This window comes from Bufo gargarizans, chromosome 4, assembly GCF_014858855.1.
Source record: "Bufo gargarizans isolate SCDJY-AF-19 chromosome 4, ASM1485885v1, whole genome shotgun sequence".
NCBI lineage: Eukaryota > Metazoa > Chordata > Amphibia > Anura > Bufonidae > Bufo > Bufo gargarizans.
The window spans coordinates 179,486-188,359 of NC_058083.1; positions in this window are offsets into that span (position 1 = coordinate 179,486).

Sequence of the window (8,874 nt, forward strand, 5' to 3'; positions counted from 1 at the left end):
TTGGACTTTGCAAGAGAGCACCAAACATGGGACATTCAAAGGTGGAAGAAAGTTTTATTCTCTGATGAGGAAAAAAATGTAACCTTGATGGTCCTGATGGTTTCCAACGTTACTGGCATGACAAGCAGATCCCACCTGAGATGTTTTCTACGCGCCACAGTGGAGGGGGCGCCATAATGGTCTGGGGTGCTTTTTCCTTCAGTGGAACAATGGAGCTTCAGGAAGTGCAGGGACATCAAACGGCCGCTGGCTATGTCCAGATGTTGCAGAGAGCATTCCTCATGACTGAGGGCCCTCGTCTGTGTGGTAACGACTGGGTTTTTCAACAGGACAACGCTAATAGTACACAATGCCCGCAGGACAAGGGACTTCTTCCAGGAGAATAACATCACTCTTTTGGCCCATCCTGCGTGTTCCCCTGATCTAAATCCAATGGAGAGGGGGCTGTAATGAGATTTCCATTACTAGTGAGGACCACAGGGGGCAGTAATGAAATCTCCATTACTAGCGAGGACCACAGGGGGCTTTAATGAGATCTCCATTACTAGCGAGGACCACAGGGGGCAGTAATGAGATCTCCATTACTAGAGAGGACCACATGGGGCAGTAATGAGATCTCCATTACTAGTGAGGACCACAGGGCGGCAGTAATGAGATCTCCATTACTAGTGAGGACCACAGGGGGGCTGTAATGAGATCTCCATTACTAGTGAGGACCACAAGGGGCTGTAATGAGATCTCCGTTACTAGCGAGGACCACAGAGGGCAGTAATGAGATCTCCATTACTAGAGAGGACCACAGGGAGCAGTAATGAGATCTCAATTACTAGTGAGGACCACAGGAAGCAGTAATGAGATCTCAATTACTAGTGAGGACCACAGCGGGGCTGTAATTAGATCTCCGTTACTAGCGAGGACCACAGAGGGCAGTAATGAGATCTCCGTTACTAGAGAGGACCACAGGGAGCAATAATGAGGTCTCCATTACTAGTGTGGACCACAGGGGGGCTGTAATGAGATCTCCGTTACTAGTGAGGACCACAGGGGGCTGTAATGAGATCTCCATTACCAGCGAGGACCACAGAGGGCAATAATGAGATCTCCATTACTAGTGAGGACCACAGGGGGCAGTAATGAGATCTCCATTACTAGCGAGGACCACAGGGGGCTTTAATGAGATCTCCATTACTAGCGAGGACCACAGGGGGCAGTAATGAGATCTCCATTACTAGAGAGGACCACATGGGGCAGTAATGAGATCCCCATTACTAGTGAGGACCACAGGGGGGCAGTAATGAGATCTCCATTACTAGTGAGGACCACAGAGGGGCTGTAATGAGATCTCCATTTCTAGTGAGGACCACAAGGGGCTGTAATGAGATCTCTGTTACTAGCGAGGACCACAGAGGGCAGTAATGAGATCTCCATTACTAGAGAGGACCACAGGGAGCAGTAATGAGATCTCAATTACTAGTGAGGACCACAGGAAGCAGTAATAAGATCTCCATTACTAGTGAGGACCACAGGGGGGCTGTAATTAGATCTCCGTTACTAGCGAGGACCACAGAGGGCAGTAATGAGATCCCCATTACTAGAGAGGACCACAGGGAGCAATAATGAGGTCTCCATTACTAGTGTGGACCACAGGGGGGCTGTAATGAGATCTCAGTTACTAGTGAGGACCACAGAGGGCAGTAATGAGATCTCAATTACTAGTGAGGACCACAGGGGGGGGCTGTAATGAGATCTCCGTTACTAGCGAGGACCACAGGGGGCAGTAATGAGATCTCAGTTACTAGCGAGGACCACAGGGGGCAGTAATTAGATCTCCACTACTAGAGAGGACCACAGGGGGCAGTAATGAGATCTCCATTACTAGTGAGGACCACAGGGGGGCAGTAATGAGATCTCTATTACTAGTGAGGACCACAGGGGGCTGTAATGAGATCTCTATTACTAGTGAGGACCACAAGGGGCTGTAATGAGATCTCCGTTACTCGCGAGGACCACAGGGGGCAGTAATGAGATCTCCATTACTAGAGAGGACCACAGGGGGCTGTAATGAGATCTCCATTACTAGTGAGGACCACAGGGGGCAGTAATGAGATCTTCATTACTAGTAAGGACCACAGGGGGCTGTAATGAGATTTCCATTACTAGTGAGGACCACAGGGGGCAGTAATGAAATCTCCATTACTAGCGAGGACCACAGGGGGCTTTAATGAGATCTCCATTACTAGCGAGGACCACAGGGGGCAGTAATAAGATCTCCATTACTAGAGAGGACCACATGGGGCAGTAATGAGATCTCCATTACTAGTGAGGACCACAGGGGGGCAGTAATGAGATCTCCATTACTAGTGAGGACCACAGGGGGGCTGTAATGAGATCTCCATTACTAGTGAGGACCACAAGGGGCTGTAATGAGATCTCCGTTACTAGCGAGGACCACAGAGGGCAGTAATGAGATCTCCATTACTAGAGAGGACCACAGGGAGCAGTAATGAGATCTCAATTACTAGTGAGGACCACAGGAAGCAGTAATGAGATCTCAATTACTAGTGAGGACCACAGCGGGGCTGTAATTAGATCTCCGTTACTAGCGAGGACCACAGAGGGCAGTAATGAGATCTCCGTTACTAGAGAGGACCACAGGGAGCAATAATGAGGTCTCCATTACTAGTGTGGACCACAGGGGGGCTGTAATGAGATCTCCGTTACTAGTGAGGACCACAGGGGGCTGTAATGAGATCTCCATTACCAGCGAGGACCACAGAGGGCAATAATGAGATCTCCATTACTAGTGAGGACCACAGGGGGCAGTAATGAGATCTCCATTACTAGTGAGGACCACAGGGGGGCAGTAATGAGATCTCCATTACTAGTGAGGACCACAGGGGGCTGTAATGAGATCTCCATTACTAGTGAGGACCACAGGGGGGCAGTAATGAGATCTCCATTACTAGTGAGGACCACATAGGGCAGTAATGAGATCTCAATTACTAGAGAGGACCACAGGGGGGCAGTAATGAGATCTCCATTACTAGTGAGGACCACATAGGGCAGTAATGAGATCTCAATTACTAGAGAGGACCACAGGGGGGCAGTAATGAGATCTCCATTACTAGTGAGGACCACAGGGGGGCTGTAATGAGATCTCCATTACTAGTGAGGACCACAAGGGGCTGTATTATGACATGTCCGTTACTAGCGAGGACCACAGAGGGCAGTATTAAGATCTCCATTAATAGCGAGGACCACAGGGGGCTGTAATGAGATCTTCATTACTAGTGAGGAACACAGGGGGCAGTAATGAGATCTCCATTAAAAGTGAGGACCACAGGGGGGCAGTAATGAGATCTCCATTACTAGTGAGGACCACAGGGGGGCAGTAATGAGATCTCCATTACTAGCGAGGACCACAGGGGTGCAGTAATGAGATCTCCATTACTATTGAGGACCTCAGGGGGCAGTAATGAGATGAGATCTCCATTACTAGTGAGGACCACAGAGGGGCAGTAATGAGATCTCCATTACTAGCGAGGACCACAGGGGGCTGTAATGAGATCTCCTTTATTAGTGAGGACCACAGAGGGCTGTAATAAGATCTCCATTACTAGTAAGGACCACAGGGGGGCAGTAATGAGATCTCCTTTACTAGTGAGAACCACAGGGAGCAGTAATGAGATCTCAATAAGATCTCAATTACTAGTGAGGACCACAGGGGGTAATATTAGATTGGAGCAAAGTTCTTGGAGGTGGCCACATATATAGTCCTGATCAAAAGTTTAAGACCACTTGAAAAATGGCAAAAAATCCTATATTACATTGTTGGATCTTAACAAGGTTCCAAGTAGAGCTTCAACATGCAACAAGAAGAAATGAGAGTGAGACAAACTTTTTTTGAGCATTCAGTTAATTGAAAATATAACGATTAAACTGAAACAGGCTGTTTTTCAGCTGATCAAAATTTTAGGACCACATGCCTTTAAAAGGCCAAATCTGTGCAAAGATGTGGATTCATTGTCATTTTCTGTCAGGTAGTCACCGGAGGATCCAATTGGCTGTCCGTCAAGACACTGGACGATCCTCGACCCAAATTAAGGCCCTTACTGGTGCTGACTGCAGCCCCATAACCATCAGACGGCATCTGAGACTGAAGGGCTTCAAAAACAAAAAACTTCTTTAAAGACCTCGTCTCCTTGAACGCCACAGAACTGCTTGTTTGTACTTTGCAAGAGAGCACCAAACATGGGACATTCAAAGGTGGAAGAAAGTTTTATTCTCTGATGAGGAAAAAAATGTAACCTTGATGGTCCTGATGGTTTCCAACGTTACTGGCATGACAAGCAGATCCCACCTGAGATGTTTTCTACGCGCCACAGTGGAGGGGGCGCTATAATGGTCTGGAGTGCTTTTTCCTTCAGTGGAACAATGGAGTTTCAGGAAGTGCAGGGGCGTCAAACGGCCGCTGGCTATGTCCAGATGTTGCAGAGAGCATTCCTCATGACTGAAGGCCCTCGTCTGTGTGGTAACGACTGGGATTTTCAACAGGACAACGCTACAGTACGCAATGCCCGCAGGACAAGGGACTTCTTCCAGGAGAATAACATCACTCTTTTGGCCCATCCTGCGTGTTCCCCTGATCTAAATCCAATGGAGAACCTTTGGGGATGGATGGCAAGGGAAGTTTACAAAAATGGACAACAGTTTTAGACAGTAGATGGCCTTCGTGCGGCCATCTTCACCACTTGGAGAAATGTTCCCACTCACCTCATGGAAACGCTTGCATCAAGCATGCTGAAATGAATGTTGGAAGTAATAAACAATAACGGCGGAGCTACTCATTACTGAGTTCATGTTTGGAAGTTGGATTTCTGTTTTGGGGAGGTTTATTTTTTATTTTTTTTAGAGGTGTGGTCCTAAACTTTTGATCAGCTAAAAAACAGCCTGTTTCAGTTTATTCGTTGTTTTCATTAAATTGAATGCTCAAAAAATGTTTTGTCTCACTCCCATCTCTTCTTGTTGCATGTTGAAGCTCCACTTGGAACCTTGGTAAGATCCAGCCATGCTAAATAGGATTTTTTGCCATTTTTCAAGTGGTCTTAAACTTTTGATCAGGACTGTATTAAGTGCACAGTATAACCTCCATGCTGGCAGATGAGATTATATGAGGTTATATCCAGAGGATGATACAAATCGCACTGTATAGGTAGTTGTAGACACGAGTGCCAGGCAGCTGCTGCCAAAGCTCAGGTATCACAGGATTTTACTGAACACATCATCTTCAGCTCTGCTGTCTCACTGTGGGGACATCCTGATGACGGGTGACTGAAGATGCCACAGATTCGGGTCCCTGACTCAGTTCTTATTATGGTTTATTTCGGAGTGATGTCATTCTCCTCTCTTTCATGTTCCTACATGACCTGTCCCGGATTGACTTGAGTGGCCCCGTGTCACAGGGATGACAGATCCATAAATGTCGTCTCCTCCTACATTATAATGTTGATGGATCAATGACTGACATAACAACATCCGGTGTCACTGGCGAGCTGTGCGGTATATAAACCAGAGAGGAGATCCCAGAGGACAACTCTCCATCAAGCTCCATCCAGCATCATCCCAGCCCTGACCTGACCTGAAGAACATGGAAGCCCAGAGCGCCAAGTGTAGCCGTGGAGTGTGCCTGCTCCTGGTCTGTCTGGTTGTCAGCCTGCAGGGGGCAGGTGAGAATAGCCGGGCACATTATGTGCCACTATTGGGCAGGGTATACTTGACATCTGACAGCCCGCACTAGGGTCTGCGCCACCTGACCCTCTACATGTATCTCTAAAGGGATTGTATGGTCACTACAGAGGAGCGCTTTACCGGATTTGATCTTCATCTTGACCAACAGATGACTGGTGGAGGGGGAAGGCTGTAATTTTGTCAATATAAGAGGCATTGTGTCATATCAACTGGTACATGACCAGCTCTCCTCCCAGGACATGTCCACAGGTGCTTTACACAGCGCTTTACCAGTTTTACTGTATATTGGGGTGGTTCTTAACCCATGGCGGTACCCTTTATAATTCAGGAAGAAGGATGGTGACATAGGCTGGTGCTCCATTAGGGGATGGCCACAGTGATGGGTTTCTTGTGGAAGAGAAATTTTCAGTTTATTTTGACATTTTCCCAAATTTATCTTGTTTTCTCTCAATTTTCCTTCACGGTCAATAATCTGGACATCTTTGGATCATTGATGCTCACTCTTCGGTTGGCAACACACAGCGGCACAGACAAACACAACCACAGGTAAGGCTGCAGTGTATGACAAGCCCCTCCCACTACAGGGCGAGAGAGCCAGTGACAGGGCGAGTATTGACACCTCTTGTTTTTTGCAGGTGTCCCTGGATGGGGCGTGGCTCTCCTGGTGATGACATCACTGATCCTGTCATATCTGATCCTGTGCATGATCTTGGCGGTAAGATCTGAATGATATTATATAGGGTGGGGGGTTAACATGGGTGATATACTCCAGCTGCATGTATACAGACCATGGCTGATGTGTAACCCTCCCCCACTCTGCAGCACCCCACTAACCCCCGGACAAGAACTGATGTCACCCCATAAATGTTCACCACAAGATCTAGCAACCAAAACTCAACCAAACATGAGCTCCCCCAATAATCCCAGTAATGTACCACAGAGCGGCCCGCCATCTCATAATCCCAGTAATGTACCACAGAGCGGCCTCCATCTCCTAATCCCAGTAATGTACCGCAGAGCGGCCCCTTGTCTCCCAATCCCAGTAGTGTACCACAGAGCGGCCCCTCGTCTCCCAATCCCAGTAGTGTACCACAGAGCGGCCCCTCGTCTCCCAATCCCAGTAATATACCACAGAGCGGCCCCTCATCTCCCAATCCCAGTAATGTACCACAGAGCGGCCCTCCATCTCCTAATTCCTGTAATGTACCGCAGAGCGGCCCCTAATCTCCCAATAATGTACACAGAGCAGCCCCCCATCTCCCAATCCCAGTAATGTACCACAGAGCGGCCCGCCATCTCCTAATCCCAGTAATGTACAGCAGAGCGGCCCCTAATCTCCCAATAATGTACACAGAGCGGCCCCTCATCTCCTAATTCCAGTAATGTACCACAGAGCGGACCCCATCTCCAAATCCCAGTAATGTACCACAGAGCAGCCTCCCTCATCTAATTCCAGTAACGTACCACAGAGCGGCCCCTCATCTCCTAATCCCAGTAATGTACCACAGAGCAGCGCCCCTCATCTAATTCCAGTAATGTACCACAGAGCAGCCCCTCATCTAATTCCAGTCATGTACCACAGAGCGGCCCCTCATCTCCTAATCCCAGTAATGTACCACAGAGCAGACCCCTCATCTCCTAATTCCAGTAATGTACCACAGAGCAGGCCCCTCACCTCCTAATTCCAGTAATGTACCACAGGGTGGCCCCTCGTCTTCTAATCCCAGTAATGTACCACAGAGCGGCCCCTAATCTCCCAATAATGTACACAGAGCGGCCCCTCATCTCCTAATTCCAGTAATGTACCACAGAGCGGACCCCATCTCCAAATCCCAGTAATGTACCACAGAGCAGCCTCCCTCATCTAATTCCAGTAACGTACCACAGAGCGGCCCCTCATCTCCTAATCCCAGTAATGTACCACAGAGCAGCGCCCCTCATCTAATTCCAGTCATGTACCACAGAGCGGCCCCTCATCTCCTAATCCCAGTAATGTACCACAGAGCAGCCCCCATCTCCCAATAATGTACCACAGAGCAGACCCCTCATCTCCTAATCCCAGTAATGTACCACAGAGCAGACCCCTCATCTCCTAATCCCAGTAATGTACCACAGAGCGGCCCCCCCATCTCCTAATTCCAGTAATGTACCACAGAGCAGGCCCCTCATCTCCTAATTCCAGTAATGTACCACAGAGCGGGCCCCTCATGTCCTAATTCCAGTAATGTACCACAGAGCGGCCCCTCATCTCCTAATTCCAGTAATGTACCACAGAGCAGGCCCCTCACCTCCTAATTCCAGTCATGTAACCACAGAGCAGCCCCTCGTCTTCTAATCCCAGTAATGTACCACAGGGCGGCCCCTCATCTCCTAATTCCAGTAATGTACCACAGAGCGGGCCCCTCATCTCCTAATTCCAGTAATGTACCACAGAGCGGCCCCTCATCTCCTAATTCCAGTAATGTACCACAGAGCAGGCCCCTCATCTCCTAATTCCAGTAATGTACCACAGGGTGGCCCCTCGTCTTCTAATCCCAGTAATGTACCACAGGGCGGCCCCCCAATCCCAGTAATGTACCACAGAGCGGCCTCCCATCTCCCAATCCCAGTAATGTACCACAGAGCGGCCCCCCATCTCCCAATCCCAGTAATGTACCACAGAGCGGCCCCCCATCTCCCAATCCCAGTAATGTACCACAGAGCGGCCCCCCATCTCCTAATCCCAGTAATGTACCACAGAGCAGCCTCCATCTCCCAATCTCAGTAATGTACCACAGAGCGGCCCCTCCTCTTCTATTCCCAGTAATGTACCACAGAGCGGCCCCTAATCTCCCAATAATGTACATAGAGCGGCCCCTCATCTCCTAATTCCAGTAATGTACCACAGAGCGGCCCCCCATCTCCTAATCCCAGTAATGTACCACAGAGCAGCCTCCATCTCCCAATCCCAGTAATGTACCACAGAGCGGCCCCTAATCTCCCAATAATGTACATAGAGCAGCCCCTCATCTCCTAATTCCAGTAATGTACCACAGAGCGGCCTCCATCTCCCAATCCCAGTAATGTACCACAGAGCGGCCCCCCATCTCCTAATCCCAGTAATGTACCACAGAGCAGCCTCCATCT